This window comes from Procambarus clarkii, chromosome 21 (assembly GCF_040958095.1).
Source record: "Procambarus clarkii isolate CNS0578487 chromosome 21, FALCON_Pclarkii_2.0, whole genome shotgun sequence".
Lineage (NCBI taxonomy): Eukaryota > Metazoa > Arthropoda > Malacostraca > Decapoda > Cambaridae > Procambarus > Procambarus clarkii.
In genome coordinates this window covers 11,020,773-11,041,813 of record NC_091170.1, presented here as the reverse complement: position 1 = coordinate 11,041,813, position 21,041 = coordinate 11,020,773, and the positions used below count along the sequence as shown (strand labels likewise).

General features: G+C 37.2%; 1 long non-coding RNA gene across 1 annotated transcript; it reads left to right on the top strand.

The window, feature by feature from the left end:
- Positions 1–9,040: 9,040 nt before the first annotated feature.
- Positions 9,041–19,485, top strand: LOC138367014 (uncharacterized). The gene is made up of 4 exons (XR_011229285.1): positions 9,041–9,215; positions 15,953–16,059; positions 18,360–18,519; positions 19,378–19,485. It is a non-coding gene; the product is annotated as an uncharacterized lncRNA (long non-coding RNA).
- Positions 19,486–21,041: the final 1,556 nt, after the last annotated feature.

Here is a 21,041-nt window from a genome sequence, read left to right as displayed (position 1 = left end):
GCAGAAACATGACCAGAGGTTCAAGGCCAAACTCAGAGTTTTTTAGCCAGGAGATTTGATATTGGTCTTGAAGCCTCGCATGGGTACGTCTGTGTCTCATAAATTTGCAGGACCGTATCAAGTAGTAAAACATCTTGGGGAAGTTACTTACAAAGTTTGCCATCCCAAACAGAAACGTCAGACCATGAGTGTACATGTAAACCGGTTGAAGGCTTATTGTGGGCCTAGTATTGTGGCTTGTTGCGTTGCAGAGGAGGTAAATTCTGAAGAGTCGAGTGTTGCAGAGGAAGATGGTAATTCTTGTTTGTCTAATTCCAGCAGTTCCGGGGAAGAATTGTTGTGTCATTTGCAGGATGAGGAGAGAGCTGAGTTCCAGGACCTTTTGGAGATGTCTTCTAGCTTGTTTGGGGAGGTCCCCACTCAGACTTCTTTCATTACTCACGACATTAACCTGACAAATGTAACTCCAATTCGGCTACACTCTTATCGAGTGACCCCCGAGAAACGTCGTATCATCCAGGAGGAGGTTGATTATCTTCTTCGACATGGCTCCATTAGACCCAGTCAGAGTTCCTGGAGTTCACCATGTCTATTAGTACCAAAACCAGAAGATAAGTGGAGATTAGTAGTGGATTATAAAAAACTCAACCAGGTAACTGTAGTTGATGTACATCCTTTACCTTTATTGGAGGACTGTATCGATACTATAGGCCATGCTAAATTTGTATCTAAATTGGACTTATCTAAGGGATATCACCAGATACCTGTTATGGACCCGAGTCCAGCGTCAGAGCACGGAGCAGTGACGATAACGCCATCTGTGAGTCCGCTCCCGAAACCCACTCCAAATGGACAACGCCATCTAGCGAGGACGGGATATACCGGCCACAGGTGCTGGATTCCCGTTTTAATCAGCTCATAATATAGCCGCTGCTGACCTCTGGTGAGGTGGCGCTTAGACAGCAACGCCATCTATGGAATGAAGAGGAGGGCGTTTGTGTCTAAGCATGTAAATGAGGCTCCCTAGTCCCAGTACTAATGACGTGTCTGATTGCAGAATCGACCTGGGACTGCTGTATTGGACGATGGATGAGTCTACCCAAGGCAGCCAAGGTCTCTTCACAAGTTTGCTATGAAGAAGCTGTGAGTCACCCCCGGACGAACTCTGTTGAGAGTATTAGCCTGCCTGTGACATGGCAGTATTAGGAATCGCCTTATCCTGGGCTGGCTGGTGGAAGAGACTAGCCACTGTGGTGCTTAGTGAGGAGAGTGATCAGCGGGATCACACGAGGCTCCTGCCTAGGGCTCGCAACCCTAGTATCGGTCGTGGAGTGGCCTACACAGCAGAGCTGATCGGAACCTGCCAGTTACAGACTGGATTGTGGTTGAAGGCCTCCATGACGGAGCAGCCAGTGGAACTGTGATTTGGCTGGCCTGTGGCCAGGGTAGATTCGCCAAGAGAATCATAGAGGATTCATCGTGAGCACCGTGGAGCATCCTGTGTCTTCGGAGGAAGACAAGTTTGTACATAATCGTGTAGTAATAACCCCAGTGTGCAACTGTTATATATTTATTTATGGTGGTGGTGAATATATATATAAATCAGAACATTTGTATCCCTCCCCCTTTAATTTACCTTGCGTTACGGAACAAACCTCTTGAAAGCCTCTACTAACTTGGGGCCGGATTCCCAAACTCTAATAACATCAGAGAAGAACCCGGTTGCGTCCCAATAGTGCCGTAACATAATTGGCATCCCCAGCGGGATCCGACGCCTTGTCAAGTATGTTTGACAGGGGTGGTGATGTATCGCAATCCCCTGTAAATAATTCCCCCTGTTTGTAATTATTAGGACGTTATACATCCTGTGCGGTGCTCGGTGTGATTTAGTGCAATATTGTAGAGTGCGGTGCTCGCTGTGATTAAGTGCAATATTGCGGAGTGCGGTGCCCGGTGTGATTACGTGCAACATTAGCAAGTGAGGTGCTAGGTGTGTTAAGTGCTAAAGTGAAGCGGTGTGTTAAGTGCTCGTGCACCACTTAAGTGACAATGGCAGAAAAAGTGACCATCGACGATCTGGACGATGTTCAGGCCTTTCTGAACAAGGAGGACTGTCTTGCCAGAATAAAATATCTTTGAAAACAAGAACTTTTACTAGTGAGTGCCTATCTGGAGATAAGGATACGTGCCAGTGATTCCCGTGTTGAGATCTTGTCAAAGGTTCACAAACATTTGAAGGCCGAGGAGAAACAGGAAAGCGAGGCACAAAGTACAAAAGAAAGTGAGGAGGTAGCTTCCACTGAAAAGGAAGATAAGGGCAGTGACATTGAAAGTGCTGCAGGTGAGCTGAATATAAGCTTGCTGTCAAAATGCGTGCCTTAGAAATAAATCGTGAGATAGAATGGAAGAAATTAGAAATAGAACGAGAATTGAAAGATAAAGAATTAGAGATGAGGCGTTTAGAACTAGAAAGAGAAGAAAAAAGAGAAGAGCGAGAAAGAGAAAGAGAAGAGCGAGAAAAAGAAGAGAAACGAGAGAGAAGAGCGAGAAAGAGAAGAGAAACGAGAAAGAGAAGAAAGAGAAAGAGAAGAGCGAGACAGGCAAAAACGACGAGACAGAGAGGAAAAAGAGAGACAACATGAGTTAGAAGTATTGCGATTAGGTGGTCGGAGGCAAACAATGGACATAAGTAGTTTCGATCCAGTAAGGAACATAAAAATGGTCCCGAAGTTCAACGAGAAGGAAGTTTCGAAGTTCTTCGCAGCCTTCGAGAAAGTTGCAGCCTCTTTGGAGTGGCCAAAGGAGAATTGGGCCATCATGATACAGTCCGTCTTGAATGGGAAGGCCCAAATCGCCTACTCCACGTTGTCCCTTGATGACTTGTCCCTTGGTGATTACGACAAGGTGAAGAAGGTAGTGCTCATGGCTTACCAATTGGTACCTGAGGCTTACAGGCAAAAGTTCAGAAACCTGAAAAAGTCCTCGGAGCACACGTTCACCGAATTTGCGACCATCAAGGAACGGCTTTTTCAGGAGTGGTGTGCTTCTCGGAAGGTGGAGACCAAAGAAGACCTCGAGCAGCTCATACTGTTAGAGGACTTTAAAGGACTGCCTGGCAGGAGATCTGAAGACATACCTAGAAGAGCAACAGGTAGAGACCTTAAGTGCAGCAGCCACTATGGCTGAAGAATACATCATGACGCATAGGTCTTCCACTAGGTATGTCCCTAAGAGTTACCCACATCTGTTTGGCAAACCTCGTCAAGACGAAGAGGGACCCGTCCCACAAAGTGCTATGAAGACGCCCCCAAGTAGCCCTCGAAGGACTAGTCCTAGCTGTCCGGAACACCGCAGTCCGAGGAGGAATGTAGTGTGTTGGACTTGTGGGCAGAAAGGACATGTTGCGGCTATGTGCCGAGGCAGAAGAGGTAGCGGTCCACGTAGGGAGGTGATGCTGATGGGTTGTGTGACACCACCAGTGGGAACCCAGTCTCTGATGACTAGTCAGGAAGGACCAAGATTGTTTGCCCCTCACACTTCAGGCGGGTATGTATCGAGTGATCATACTAGTAGATCAGTTGTAGTGCTCAGAGATAGTGGAGCAGCCCAGTCCCTGATCGTGAGAAACTCGTTACCCGAGGGAGTGAGTGTGGACGGGAGACAAAAGGTTGTCCTGGTTGGGTTTCCTAGGACGCAGTACGTTGCCCCCTTAGTGCCGATACGTCTAGACTCGCCTTACTTCAGCGGCACATGTGCGTTGGCAGTAGTTGATACCTTGCCTATTGCTGGGATTGACGTAATACTAGCCAACGACTTGGTGACAGGTTGGAGCAACAAACATCTCAAGGTTGCAGACGAGTCAGTCGGAACAGCAAGGTCCGAGGTAACAGCAGGAAATGGTAATATCCAGGTACAGGCAGACGTACAACTACTTAACTTGTCTAATCCTTCCTCTACTCAACAGAGAGACAGCATTCCAACAGAGTCTCCTGATTCTTCTCCCGCCAAGAAACATGAGGATATGGTGGCAGGAGCGACTGAGCAAGAGGAGGGGCCTCGTGTACAAGTACACACGGATACCCAAGAGTCTAGAGTGACGGCGGATGAGTACTTGCGGTATGGCAAGGTACAACGTTCACTGAACCGGCCAGAGATCCCCCAGACGTCAGAGGTATGTGCCCAGCAAACACAAATCATCTACACAACGTTCGCCTATCTCTTGCCATAGGTGTGGGAATGATTTGCATTGAGAATGGTGCAGGAAAGCCTTTGAGAAACTTTTACTCAAAAAATCCAAACACAAAGGTTTAATTATAAATTGTTTTTCTACAATTATTTTCTTCCAAATGTAAAACAAATAGTTTTTACATGTCTAAATATAAAATTTATGGTGTTTTTTTGTAAAATTCATTAATAAATTGTGAATGATATATATTGGCTGAGTGAAACCTTTATAATCCATTTAGTTATAATTTGAACAGAAAAAAGTATTTTTCCAAATTTTCTAAAAATTGCTCTTTTTAACACAATTTGACTCCTTATACATTCCACTAAACACTATATCATGTTTAAATATATAATTTATGTATTATTCTCTAAAATAATTTATATAAATTATATAAGTTGTTGGAAAGTGGTGTTAAGGATTCTGAAAACATTTTGTTGTGTTAATATGTTCTTATTAACTATGTCTCAAGTTCACAGTTTATCAAACAAGAATATTAACATTCGTCAACTCTTAAAATCTTATATGTTATCTTGCTGGTGCAAAAAAGGGTGAATCTTTAGGAACAGCTATAGTATCTATATATCACAAATGGTGTTTTCCCTAACTCAAACAATGTAGGGTTTATTATTCTACACATATTTCTAATGACTCTTAGATGTTTACATTCTCTGAAGTATAATTGTGAAGGCTGTGTCCATCACTCTCAACACAGATTCTTAAACTTGTCTCTGCAGGTTCAACTATATAATTAGTTTCCATTTTGAATTTCCATGGACATTTGTATCCAAAATGAAACCAATGTGGTTTCCTTCAGCGCCTTCAGCCAGCACATTTGCTCATTCATTTCCACAGATTCCAACAAGGTAGGGGATTTACAGAAATTTGTATATTCATATTGTTATATATTAAAAATATGAATGCAGTTCAATATGATAAGACAAATACATGAGTTTATGATAAATTCGTTTTCTGTGATATACCATTGATATGCTCTTTTTTTCTTTAAACGGCAGACTAAACTAAAGTGCTCACATCAACAGATTTGATGTATAAATGGTCAACGCTCAACAGAGTTAGTATAAATGTATTAGTATAAATCTTACTTGTCTCATTGTTAATTCACATTCAATGTCAACTTGTGGTTTTGATGTGGCACGTTTGGCCAAGACACCCCACCCCATTATGCACCCCATACCCATCTTGTGGGCGGTTGTGGAAAGGGTTACAGAGGCACATAATGGGCTCAGGGACTGAACCCCACAATTCATTTAGCTAAGCAAGTTACAATCTTGATGAGCTAGTTACAAAATTCAATATAAGTCATCACATCAACAATGGGTTCGAGATCGACCTCAAGTACAGGTTCTAAATTAAGCAACTGACATATGTGGAGAGCTAGTATCAAAATTTATATGTTTGTCCTGCACACCGTCCCCCATCCAGTGGGCAGCGGTGGATAGGTTACAATCACTTAGTTGTTATCTACAGTTAGCAAACTGGGGATATTTGGCTAAAATTTCGGGTAGCAGATCATTTTAAATGAAATATTGACACATCGCTGGAACATTGGTTATAGAATTGTCTCTAAATTCATGTATCTTTTCGCACTCCATCACATAGTGACGGAGGGTGTGCGAATAATTTTGTTGACACAGTTTACATTTGGTCAGGTCTACATCAGCAGATAATGAGAATTCCCAGAGATACTTGTAACCGAGTCTAAGCCGAGCAGTAGTAACATCTAGAAGTCTGCTGATTTTATTGGATGATCCATAGATGTGTGGCTCCTCTTGTATGATATGTATGATAGATGGAATTACTAGTTCCAGTTTCTAGGCAGGCGATGAGTACTCACAATAACCTTAATTAAGCGTCAAAACAAAAATGTGTATACTCTTTTTACTCTCCTGACCTTAGTTCTCGAGCTATGTATTTCATTTTGGTACCAACGTGTTCGCAATAACATTCTCTAGAAGAAAATCAGCAAAAACGGTCACCAAAAGTTATATGAATACCAGCACCCAATAAATACCTACGTAGATGACTCGCCGTGAGTGCCCAAGAGCAACAAAATGTTTTTACTCTTGGGATTGTTATCACTTCCACACTTGTCCTACAGCGTTAATTTTGGTATCAATGTACTCGCAATGAAATTCCCAACACGGTGATATGAATATAAACGTAGAATAATGGTCGCTGCCCACCCGCAAGAGTGTGGGAAGTGGCGGAACTGTTACCCAGTATTGGTGACGAGACGACACATGGGCGATACAGTGCTTTGAAAGTTTATAATTATATCACTGTCCTGACATTATTATTTTATGTACGTCATTCATTTTTGTGCCAATGTTTTCGCAATAGAATGTTCTATGAGCCCGTAGGTAAAAAAGAGCAACAAAGCGTAAGATAGAATAGCACCATATATAAAACAACGCTGGTACATATCAGTGAGCGTCAAACACACACGAAATGTGTGTGTTTGATGGTGGTCAAACGATGTTTGATGTGTTTGATCAGGTGATGTCCTGATCCGCATAATTAAAGTATGAATTATGTTGAGAAAAAATAAGAAAAAAGGGAAAAAACAGGGGTGGGAGAAACATGACAGAAAAAGAGTAAAAATACAATTTGGTCAACAAAACAGCATTGTTTAAAATAAAAGATATGGATTGACATTTTGGGGGTTAGGTTGGTAGATTACATTGAGTTAATTAGGTAGTACTTAGTGTTTATCTGTTATAGATAGGAGCTGCCTGGTATGGGCCAATAGGCCTTCTGCAGTTACCTTTGTTTTTATGTTTTTGCCCTGTAACCTAAATGGTTAGAGAGGCACATATATGGGCTTAGGGACTGAACCCCACACTACATTTAGCTAAGCTGGTTACAATCTTGATGATATAGTTACAAAATTCTGTATAAGTCGTCACATTATCAATGGGTTCGAGATCAACCACAATTTCCTGAATAGATATAACAAAGGGGATATTAATAGGGTATTAAAATTGTCAACACAAGATAGAACACGAAACAATGGGTATAAATTGGATAAGTTTAGATTTAGGAAAGACTTGGGTAAATACAGGGTCAGTAACAGGGTTGTTGATTTGTGGAATTTTTCTTAACTTATAAATTTATCTTTATTTATCTTAAACTGGTTGGGAGAGGTACAGTTTTTAACATAATTGGGAAGGTCATTCCACATTCGAGGTCTCTTGATTTGTAAAGCATTTCTAGTTTGACTAAGTCGTACTCTTGGAATATCAAATAGGTATTTGTTTCTGGTGTGGTGCTCATGGGATCTGTTACAACCTTCTAGGAAGCTTTTAAGGTCAGGATTGACATTACAGTGCAGCGTTTTATATATATAAAATACACATGAGAGTATGTGCAGGGACTTAATATCTAACATATTCAGAGATTTGAGTAAGGGGTCCATATATACTGCCCGGTTGCCTGAAATGCTATAGGCCTACTATAGTGGCTTTAGGTATTGTATGCACTAGCTCTATCTATAAATCCAACATTATGTTTGTAAATCAACTATGTATGTACTTTCCTGAATAAAATTGACTTTACTGTACACTTATATTCTCTCTAAACTTATTTCAATTTCAATTTCAATTTCAATTTCTTATATTCTCTGTGGATTTGTTACCCCTATCGTTTGGGAGAAAAAAAATGACTAATACGTTCGGCGAATGACTTTGACTTCAACTTCACTTTGACTTCGTTCATGTCATCGTATTTTCCGTAATATATAAAGGTTATGACAATGCAATTATATTATTGTGTGCAAATAAGTTTGAAATTTCATGTACCCTAAAAATATTAAAATAAAGAATAAGAATAATTAAATAATTGTTGTAGTAAATTGTCACACGTTCATCATACGCAAACGAACACACAGTTTGGAGCGTCAGTACAAGACCGCCGCCATTTTAAAACACGGCTTCGAATGTAAGTAATGTTTTTCTCGTACTAACACTGTGTTATACAATAGATTTGGTCTTGAATTCACAAATTTAGTTGTTACATCTGACAGAGTATGTTAGACGGTGTAATGCTGGTCCATGTTAACGTATTGGTGGGCTTGGTTGGTTTAAATGTGGAGGCGAGGCCTGGCAGTGCTGGTGTATGTGGAGGCGAGGCGAGGCCTGGCAGTGCTGGTGTATGTGGAGGCGAGGCCTGGCTGTGCTGGTGAGTATGTGGAGGCGAGGCCTGGCAGTGCTGGTGTATGTGGAGGCGAGGCCTGGCTGTGCTAGTGTGTATGTGGAGGCGAGGCCTGGCTGTGCTAGTGTGTATGTGGAGGCGAGGCCTGGCTGTGCTAGTGTGTATGTGGAGGCGAGGCCTGGCAGTGCTGGTGTATGTGGAGGCGAGGCCTGGCTGTGCTAGTGTGTATGTGGAGGCGAGGCCTGGCTGTGCTAGTGTGTATGTGGAGGCGAGGCATGTACAACACTCCCCAATAGGAAGAAAACCCACTGGGTTCTAGGCTAGGTTAGGCTTATCTGTAATAATTGAATTAAGCCTAGCAAAGCCTAGAACCTAGTTCAGTAATTTAAAAAATGTTGTAACTTGAAAAATGCCATTCAATACATTACACAATTTAAATATTTTCAGGCAATCAACACAACCCTCATGTTGGCTAACCCTCTCTCATGTTGGTCAATAATTTAATTATTTTTTTATGGAGTAATCTTTGCTGTTGAAATGTAGTCTTTTTGAGACTACATTTCAAATGTAGTGTGTGTGGAGGCGTGTATGTTAGGTATTACCTAATATACACGGTGTAATATATCTATCTGTGTGAAATAGATTAAATCCATTTATTTGATATTCAGCTAATAGTTCTGTATTTTCTACATTCATCCATGTTTTGGTAAGTGCAATAATATGTATTGTTTCATTGCAGATTAGAGATTCAAGATAGTTCTAGATTTCCGAAGTACTGAAACGCGCGCCATACAGGCTTGGTGGATCTAGGTGCAAGGTAAAATTATTTACATTTACTTGTTTTGTATTTGTTTTGTATTTATATGCATATATGCATTTATATGCATTATTCTATAGAATAATAGATCTCGTAATAATTTTGCAAAAATAGTGGCATTTACTATTTTTAAAAGATTATTAAAAAATTTACTGATATGGTGCATTCGGAAGGGCGAAGAGGGAGAACGGCCTGTTGACATAGCTCGGGTGCAGGGGGGGGGGGGGGTTGTGTAAAAGCCTGGTTTGTGCCTCGGAGAGGCTATGGGATCCAGTAAGTTCAGTAGAACTTCGGTTTCAACCCTTTTACCCTGTTGTAGCTCAGTCGATTAAGGCAGTGTCTGGGATGCTCCCGGACGCAGGTTCGAATCCTCGTCACGGCCCTTGTGGATTTGTTCATTTGATGCATCACGTTATTGTGATCTGTGTGTGTAATTCTTCACTTGCTACAGCAACAGGAATGTGTGTGTATGTATTTGTGTTGTTGAATATGACCGAAAGTGTAAGATTAATGATTCTAACACAAATCGTCTGAATATTTGTTTTTCTTCACTGTCGAGAGTAGTTAAAAAAATTTACTCGAGTTTATTTTCACACTTTATTTATGGTCCTTAAGTCCCTCTCCTTAATGCTGCTGCTGTTTCTCGCATCTTTGCATCGCTTGTATGTTTGGGGGTTTGGCCTCTTGCTATATATTGATTCCATTTGTGTGTGTTTGGGTCTCAGGCCCTCTCGCAATTTCTGTTGAACAAACCCCTTTTCCTAGTTCTGCATCTCTCCTTTGGTACAAATTTTGTTGTGCTTTTATCATATATTTCACAAAACTTGACATACATTTCATTTACTTCATGTCCTATCAGCAAGTGTTTGTCAAATTCTTTAAGGAAAGTTTATCATCCTGATTGCAGATCTCTAGCGATATTATGTCAACTTCTTGTGGATTCGCAATCATTATTTAATTTACCTTTAGGTGTTCTTTCACCAGCACAGCAACACTGTACCTCTCCCAACCAGTTTAAGATAAAAACTAAGTACTAACTAATTAACTCAATGTAACCTACCTTACCCCCAAAATGACAACCCATGTCTTCTATTTTAAACAATGCTGTTTTGTTGACCAAATTGTATTTTTGTTTTTTTCTGCAATGTTTCCCCCCCCCCACCACTCTACCACCACATTGAGTTTAGTAGCTCTGTGCACGTCAGGTGCTGTTTAATATACAGACCTACTCCTCCATTTGACCTAGTTTCTCTATCACATCTATATCACTTTGTGCTTTAGCCCTGGTGGAGCTTGGTCCACCAGGCTGTTGTTTGGAGTGGCTCGCAGATCCACATACAGTCTGCATATGATATACAGTCTGTTGATCAATTAAACTACAGTAGTTAGTTTTTATCATCCGAATGCACCAATATGTGTTCATTCTTCCCAGATGAAGGAACTAGGTAATATTCATCATCTGAATGCACCATCTGATGCTTTAACACACTCATGATACACGAGAGGTTTAAAAAACTTTTAAAACTTTTAAAACTTTTTGACCTATGTATTTAAAAGCAATTCTAAAGTTAAAAAGTGTAGCATAGGCCCCTCGCAGAATGTTCTTAATATGATCCTCAGGTTATAGTTTTCTATCTAAAACCACCCCTAGATCTCTTTCTTGATCAGAATTCTTTATAGATCTCAGTGGCTCGATCATAGAAACTGCTCTAAATCCTTGTTGGCCTGGATTGTGGAGGTCATTGGTCTCTATAAAACTAGTAATCTGACTCCTGATCACTCTCAAATAATTTTATTATGTGGGATGTTAGTGCAACTGGTCTATAATTCTTTGCCAATGCTTGTGTTGTGTTGTGTTGTTTTGGTAGTGATGTGCAATGTGTTGTTTTGGTAGTGATTCGTCCAGTTCTGGTAGTAGTGCGGTTGTTGTGTAGTGTAGTACTTGTGTGCTTGTTAATGACTTGTATTCCAGTCTTGTGGGTATCTCCTTTCCCCTACGGGCCAACTGCTTTGTTCTTACCTAGCATTTTGCTTTGTTTGGGTATGAATGTTTGTGTGCCGTATATTTTGCAAAATTTGCCATATATCTCATTATTTACTCCTCTGCCTAGCAACAAGTCTGTCTAATTATACTCATTAACTGTTTTTCAAAGTTCCCCATAGTGTCCTTTATTGAAATCGAGTTCATGAACCGTTTCAATGTTCTTTTATTTATTTATTTATTTATTTATGCATATACAAGAATGTACATAAGGAATGTGAGGATACAATTATGGTAATTACAGTCTTGTAAAGCCACTAGCACGCGCAGCGTTTCGGGCAGGTCCTTAATCTAAGAAAATTTTAAGGAGGTAAATACTTGCAAAATTTATAGACAAAAAATGATAACAGATTACATGGAATGAAAAAAAAAAAAGATGAGAGAAAATTATAGGTACAGTATATTAAAGCACATAGGTAGCTATGATTGATTGCAATGACAGCTTAAAATGGTAGTTGACAACAAATTGGTAGGCACAATACAGCAGAAACAATATAAGATTGATTGCAATGACAGCTTGAATGGTAGTTGACAAAAATTGGTAGTCACAATACAGCATATGGCTAGCACATAAAAGAAGACAGCAATGAACACAATGATAAGGTTGTTTGATATTACATAAAAATTAGGAGATTGGGTACCACTAGGTACAGAGCAAATTAAAGCTCAGTGTAGGAAACTAAATAGATGAAGTTAGGTACTTTTTGGTTTTGCTTTTAAATAAGGCAAAAGTTTTACAGTTTTTCAATTCACTAGGGAGTGAGTTCCATAGACTAGGTCCCTTAATTTGCATAGAGTGTTTACACAGATTAAGTTTGACCCTGGGGATATCAAAGAGATATTTATTTCTGGTGTGGTGATAATGGGTCCTATTACATCTGTCCAGGGAGAGTTTCAGAGCATGGTTTGCATTTAAGAACAGGGTTTTGTAAATGTAGTTGACACAAGAGAATGTGTGGAGGGAGTTAATATTTAGCAAGTTTAGAGATTTAAACAAGGGAGCTGAGTGTTGTCTGAAAGCAGAGTTAGTTATTATTCTGATAGCAGATTTTTGCTGTGTGATGATGGGCTTAAGGTGGTTTGCAGTGGTAGACCCCCATGCACAGATACCATAATTAAGATAGGGGTAGATTAGTGCATAATATAGTGAGAGGAGAGCAGAGTTAGGAACATAATATCTGATTTTGGAGAGTATACCAACTGTCTTAGAGACTTTCTTAGTTATGTGTTGAATGTGGGTGCTGAAGTTGAGTCTCTTGTCTAGGAATAGGCCAAGAAACTTGCCATCATTTTTATTACTGATGTTAATGTTGTCTATCTGTAGCTGAATTGCATTTGATGATTTGTTTCCAAATAAGATGTAGTAAGTCTTTTCGATGTTTAATGTTAGTTTGTTCGTTGACATCCATAAGTGGACTTTTTTTAATTCATTATTCACAACATTATTTAGTGTATGTGGGTTGAGGTTTGAGTAGATAAGGGTAGTATCGTCAGCAAACAATATAGGTTTGAGAATATTAGAGACATTAGGCAGATCGTTTATATATATAAGAAATAGAAGAGGTCCTAAGATGCTGCCCTGTGGCACTCCAACGGTAATTGGTAGAGTGGAAGAAGTTGTATCATTGATGGTTACATATTGGTGTCTGTCACTAAGATAGGATCGGATGTAGTCAAGGGCAAGGCCTCGGATTCCATAATGCTGGAGTTTAAATAAGAGGTAGTTGTGATTAACAGTATCAAAGGCTTTTCTTAGGTCAATGAAGAGTCCAATCGGAAACTCATTTTTGTCAAGGGCTGAGTAGATAATGTCAAGGAGACTAATGATTGCATCATTGGTACTCTTTTGGGACCGGAAGCCAAACTGGCAGGGGCTGAGTATGTCGAATTTTACGAGGTAGGAATAGAGCTGTTTGTAAATAATTTTTTCAAATATTTTTGATAGAATGGGTAGATTTGATATTGGTCTATAATTGTTTATGTCCGCCGGATTGCCTCCTTTATGGACTGGCGTTACTCTTGCTTTTTTGAGGATATCAGGGAAGGTGTGACACTCTATAGATTTGTTGAACAGTAGTGCTATGGGTGGGGCAAGGGCATGGGAGGCTCTCTTGTACACAATGGACGGAATTTCACTGGTGTTCCCTGCCTTGGTTTTTAGAGAGTGTATGATGGACACAACATCTGCCGGGCTGATTGGTGAAAGGAGAAGAGAGTTTGGATAGCTGCCTGAGAGATATGTGTTAATATGTGTCTGAGTCTGTGGGATTTTACTGGCAAGATTAGCACCAACCGATGAAAAGAAACTATTAAATTCATTTGCCATTTCTAAATCAGTTGACGGTATATCCCCATCCTTGTAGAGTTTTATTTGGTTATGTGAGTGTTGTTTAGTTCCTAGGATACTAGAGATAGTTTTCCAGGTGTTTTTCATGTTACCTTTTGCTTCATTGAATCTATTCACATAATATGCAAGTTTTGCCTTTCTTATGATACTGGTAAGCATTGATGAGTACCTTTTAGCTACTTCCCTTGAAACTAGGCCAATCCTAACTTTCTTTTCATATTCATGTTTCTTGTTGATTGAGTTGAGAATGCCATTTGTGAGCCATGGATTGTTTAATCTTTTGTCAGTTACTTGCTTTGTAAGAAGGGGACAATGAAGGTTGTAGAGGCTTAGAGTTTTGGAGAGGAAGAGGTTAGCTAATGAATTTATATCATGGGTATTAATGAATTCAGAATCCCAGTTAATATTGTGAAGTGCCTCTGTAAGATTGTCTAAAGCTGATTCACTGTGTAGCCTAAATGAAAATTTCTTGCTTTTTGGTGGTGTTATGTCCATGTTCGCTATGAGAAAGGTAGGATAGTGGTCAGTTGTTCTGTCGTAGATTATACCAGATACAAGGGGAGCTGTTATGTTTGTCCATATGTGGTCCAAGGTAGTGGCTGATGTTTGAGTAACTCGGGTAGGTTTGGTGATAGTGGGGATTAGCATACAGGAGTTCATGCTGTTAAGGAAATAGTCAACTTGAGAGCAGTTTTGTTGACCCAGGTCAATATTAAAGTCTCCTCCCAGAATGATGTGGTTTTTGTTGAGATTGTTGTTTATAATAAGATTCCTTAGGTTGTCTGAGAAAGAAGCTATGTTAGTATTAGGAAATCTATAGATGGCTCCAATAGTCAAAGAGGATTTAAGGGATTTAATTGTAAACTGAGCAAAAGTATATTCACAGTAGTCATCTCTGTCACTAATAACACTGTTGCAGATAAATGTATCTCGGTAATATATAGCTGTGCCACCACCTTTTTTATTAGGCCTACAGTTATGAATGGCTTTATAACCAGCTAAGTTGTAGAGTTGGGTATAGTCTTTATTTAGCCAAGTTTCTGTTAAAATAATGAATGATAGGTTAGTACCTAGTGCTGTGAGTAGTGCATTTAAATCGTCAAAATGTTTACCAAGTGATCTAACATTTTGGTTATAAACTGATAGACAGGTGCTATTTTGGAGTTTGTTTTTAGCCTGGTGTGCTGTGAAATACTTGCAATAATGATGATCAATGTGCTGGTTGGTATAGATATGAGACAGAAGATTTTGATCAGGATCAATATCAGTGTGCATAGAGATGCAGAGGGATCACGATACAAGATACACGATAAAGCAAAACACAAGAATAAAAGCAGATACAATAAAATAGTAACAATTTAGAAGTAAAATAAAGATCCAATAGATAGCCAGGGAGGACACAGAAGTTACATAAAATAAAACACAAAAAATCAGTAGAGACTGACAATATAAATGTAAAATAAAAAATAATAAGAAAAATAATAATAATCATAAAAAAATGATCTTCTTATTTTCTTCTAGATTATATCTTAAAGTATATTTAAATGTTATTGTTATTATTGTTATTAAATGTTATTGTGACATTGCATTGCAATTGAGCTATGTTGTTTACCATACCGTTCATTTCGTGAGTATAAGTATAGATGCCACACTTGTGACAGGTAAAACCATGCCTTTTTTGAAAAACAGCACCGTCTGTTGCACGTAAGAGCAACCCACACTATATTATGTTGCGATATTATTTCAATATTTCCGATTGTATTGATAATTTGAATTTTCATAGATTTCAATTTATTTTCATTTCGATTTAATAATTTTGTGTGACATTGCATTGAAATTGAGCTGTGTTGTTTACCATACTGTTCATTTCATGAGTATAGTTTATTTTTTTATTTTTTTCATTTCATTTTTTTAGCTGTTCTTATTTTTCAGTGATGGGAATATCAGATCATTTGATGTTCCCAATTTTCTGATGGAAGCATCAGACCATAATAGAATGCATCGGATGAGGTAGTTTGGAATGGTGGGGAGGACGAGAGGGGGGTATGGTGGGGAAGACGAGGGGACAGAGGAGAGGGTAATGGTGGGGAGGACGAGGGGACTGGGGAGTTGGGGATGGTGGGGACAGGGGAATGCTGGGGAGGACAAAGGGACAGGTGAATGGGAGATGGTGGGGGAGGAAGAAGGACAGGGGAGGGGAAAATGGTAAGGAGGACGATGGGACAGGGAAGTGGGAATAGTGGGGATGATGTGGGGACAGGGAAGTGGGAAGGACGAGAGGACTGTGGAATGGGGAATAGCAAAGTGAATTATAATTATATATATTAATTAATTCTTATAAATTTCCAGAAGCCTGTATCAACACCCACACTAATGCAACTGAAAGAGATGTTGAGACAAGTATTGCTGATATGTTGAAGAACGCCCCAAACAAACTCGGTGGAAACAGATACAAGGTAAAGTTTGCCAATTTGCTGTAGTCTAATTCAATTTCTTTTTAGTAATCTTCGAGAACATTTATGCTATGAATAAGATAAAATAATGTAACTGATTTTGATTTATTTACTATTTATTATTTATTTACCGTTATTAGTATAATAGATCTCGTAATAATTTTGCAAAAATAATGGCATTTACTATTTTAAAAAGCTCGGGTGCAGGGGGGGGGGTTATGTAAAAGCCTGGTTTGTGCCTCGGAGAGGCTATGGGATCCAGTAAGATCGTCCTTCCTTTCCTCCCTAGAATCTGGATGTAGCAGGTGCTCAATTGTCAAAAGTGAAAAATTGGTTTTGTCTTCCGAATGCACCATTTCTGTAAATTTGCTAATAATCTTTTAAAAATAGTAAATGCCATTATTTTTGCAAAATTATTACGAGATCTATTATACTAATAACGGTTTGATAAAATACAGTAGACTGCCTACTGGTTTTACCTGTAATAAGGTTTGATACAGATGATTATGATTATGGTTTTGGCCTCCACCACCCTCTCACCTAACTTGTTCCAACCATGTCTACCACGGTTTTGTCTTCCGAATGCACCATTTCTGTAAATTTGCTAATAATCTTTTAAAAATAGTAAATGCCATTATTTTTGCAAAATTATTACGAGATCTATTATACTAATAACGGTTTGATAAAATACAGTAGACTGCCTACTGGTTTTACCTGTAATAAGGTTTGATACAGATGATTATGATTATGGTTTTGGCCTCCACCACCCTCTCACCTAACTTGTTCCAACCATGTCTACCACGGTTTTGTCTTCCGAATGCACCATTTCTGTAAATTTGCTAATAATCTTTTAAAAATAGTAAATGCCATTATTTTTGCAAAATTATTACGAGATCTATTATACTAATAACGGTTTGATAAAATACAGTAGACTGCCTACTGGTTTTACCTGTAATAAGGTTTGATACAGATGATTATGATTATGGTTTTGGCCTCCACCACCCTCTCACCTAACTTGTTCCAACCATGTCTACCACGGTTTTGTCTTCCGAATGCACCATTTCTGTAAATTTGCTAATAATCTTTTAAAAATAGTAAATGCCATTATTTTTGCAAAATTATTACGAGATCTATTATACTAATAACGGTTTGATAAAATACAGTAGACTGCCTACTGGTTTTACCTGTAATAAGGTTTGATACAGATGATTATGATTATGGTTTTGGCCTCCACCACCCTCTCACCTAACTTGTTCCAACCATGTCTACCACGGTTTTGTCTTCCGAATGCACCATTTCTGTAAATTTGCTAATAATCTTTTAAAAATAGTAAATGCCATTATTTTTGCAAAATTATTACGAGATCTATTATACTAATAACGGTTTGATAAAATACAGTAGACTGCCTACTGGTTTTACCTGTAATAAGGTTTGATACAGATGATTATGATTATGGTTTTGGCCTCCACCACCCTCTCACCTAACTTGTTCCAACCATGTCTACCACGGTTTTGTCTTCCGAATGCACCATTTCTGTAAATTTGCTAATAATCTTTTAAAAATAGTAAATGCCATTATTTTTGCAAAATTATTACGAGATCTATTATACTAATAACGGTTTGATAAAATACAGTAGACTGCCTACTGGTTTTACCTGTAATAAGGTTTGATACAGATGATTATGATTATGGTTTTGGCCTCCACCACCCTCTCACCTAACTTGTTCCAACCATGTCTACCACGGTTTTGTCTTCCGAATGCACCATTTCTGTAAATTTGCTAATAATCTTTTAAAAATAGTAAATGCCATTATTTTTGCAAAATTCCTGAATATTGTCAAAATGACGGAAACCCATATGTCAAAAACACATGGAGATATACCAATCCTGGAAGACATTCTTCCATCCCCACTTGAAACTGTTGAGCAGGTGGAAAGTCTGTCACATGAGCTAAAAGTTAACAGTGAATATAAAAAGAGTATGGTAAGTGTTGCTTAATTCTTTTAGCCTGAGTATGGTAAGTGTTGCTGAATTTTTTTAGCCTTGTACATATGTCTTTTGATTAGTTTTTTTGCAGATGAAGGAAGGTGGGGTGGCACATAATTGATTGTTCAGTGTTATGTTTAAGGTACAAATAAAACAAAAGCAAAAGTTACTCAAATTCGTTGATTTTTGTAATAGTTAAGAAGGAAAATATTTTAATGCTATTTATTTAATACAGTTGGAAATTAGAAAATCTAATGTTGAGATTGAAAGATATATATTATTCTCTATTACCTTACAGCTTATGCATTATTTTAACAGGTCCAGACGCTGTCTCAAATGGGCGGTGCAAGCTGTGGAGACACAGTGAGACGAATGATGAGGAGGATAGGGACCTATGGGGTCTGGTCTCAGTATTCACTCGTTGGGCGCAAGAGGAAACGTGTCTTCAAAACCTTGGATATTTGTAATGTAATAATAAGTACGTAAATTTGACATTTTTTTGGATTATATATATGTCTGCATGTATTATGTATTATACTTGCATGCTTGTTAATGACTTGTATTCTAGTCTTGTGGGTATCTCCTTTCTCCTACGGGCCAAATGCTTTGTTCTTACCTAGCATTTTGCTTTGTTTGGGTATGAATGTTTGTGTACCTTCATTGTATATTTTGCAAAATTTGCCATATATCTCATTACTCCTCTGCCTAGCAACAAGTCTGTCTAATTATACTCAATAACTATTTTTCAAAGTTCCCCATAGTGTCCTTTATTGAAATAGAGTTCATGAACCGTTTCAATATCCTTATTTTCTTCTAGATTATATCTTAAAGTATATTTAAATGTTATTGTGACATTGCATTGCAATTGAGCTGCGTTGTTAACCATTCTGTTCATTTCATGAGTATATTTTATTTTCTATTTTTTCATATCATTTTTTTTATCTGTTTTTATTTTTCAGTGATGGGAATATCAGATCATTTGATGTTCCCATCAGAAAATTGGGAAAGTCAGATCTTTTGATGTTCCCAATTTTCAGATGGAAGCATCAGACCATCATGGAATGCATGGGATGAGGTAGTTTAGAATGGTGGGGAGGACGACAGGGGGGATGGTGGGGAAGACGAGGGAACAGAGGAGAGGGTAATGGTGGGGAGGACGAGGGGACAGGGGAATGGAGAATGCTGGGGAGGACAAAGGGGACGAGGGGACGGAGGAAGACTGGAGAACAGGGGAACACCTAAATAAAAGCCAACAATGTTATTACTCTGTGGCTTCTTGTCTCCTGACAAAAAGAATTATAATTATATATATTAATTAATTCTTATAACTTTCCAGAAGCCTGTATCAACACCCACACTAATGCAACTGAAAGAGATGTTGAGACAAGTATTGCTGATATGTTGAAGAACGCCCCAAACAAACACGGTGGAAACAGATACAAGGTAAAGTTTGCCAATTTGCTGTAGTCTAATTCAATCTCTTTTTAGTAATCTTTGTGAACATTTATGCTATGAATAAGATAAAATAATGTAATTGATTTTGACTAAATATGTAGATATATTTAATTTTCTGAGCACTAATAATGAAAGAAAACCAAAATAAGAGGTGGCTACTATCTCTAATAATGGGCTGGAATAATACAGGATATAATAATATATATATATATATAAATATATATACATATATTTATATATATATATATATTTATTTATATAAATATATATATGATATATATATTCTATTCTATTAGTCTATTCTATTCTATAGTTTTATATAGATTCTTGTTTTAGTTTTTTTCTATAATATGGAAAGGGTTTTTAATTAATAAATTAAATATTATATAATAAAATAATGTATTATTGAAAACAATTAGTAACAAACAATATTTCATTACAGGGTGGTGAAGCAAGAATACATGTGCATCACATAGCAGAGTCGGATATGACGAATAATGAAAACAGCGGAGAGCCTGGTGCATGGCATACCGCTGAATCTTCTCTAATGTCTATATAGAAGAATCTTTGTTTCTGTGTGTATATATGTATCTATATCATTAATAAAATATATATATATATATATATATATATATATATATATATATATATATATATATATATATATATATATATATATATATAACCTATATATATATATATTTATATATATATATATTTATATATATATATATATTTATATATATATATATATTTATATATATATATATATTTATATATATATATATATTTATATATATATATATATATATTTATATATATATATATATATATTTATATATATATATATATATTTATATATATATATATATATTTATATATATATATATATATATATATTTATATATATATATATATATATTTATATATATATATATATTTATATATATATATATTTATATATATATATATATATATTTATATATATATATATATATATTTATATATATATATATATTTATATATATATATATATTTATATATATATATATATATATATATTTATATATATATATATATATATATTTATATATATATATATATATATATTTATATATATATATATATATATATATATATATATATATATATTTATATATATATATATATATATATATATATATACAGCCAATTATTGCACAACTATATTCTACCCACCTCAAGACTCCGCTCCAATATAGAGGCATCAAGAAATATGGACCAATAGGCTTTCTACAAACACTTCTATTCAATATCCATTGTTTCGTGTTCTGTCTTGTGTTGATACTTTTAATACCCTATTAATATCCTCTAATGCCACATCATCCTTCCCACCTCACTCAAATGTAATGCCACATCACCCTTCCCACCTCACTCAAAAGTAGATATAAAATCAGGGAAATGCAAGTTCTAATCAGTTGTGTATTTGTGAAGTCTTTGAAAATGTAATAAGTTTTACGAAACGCGCCCGTGTCGCGTCAGACTAGAAATAAAAATGAATTTTGG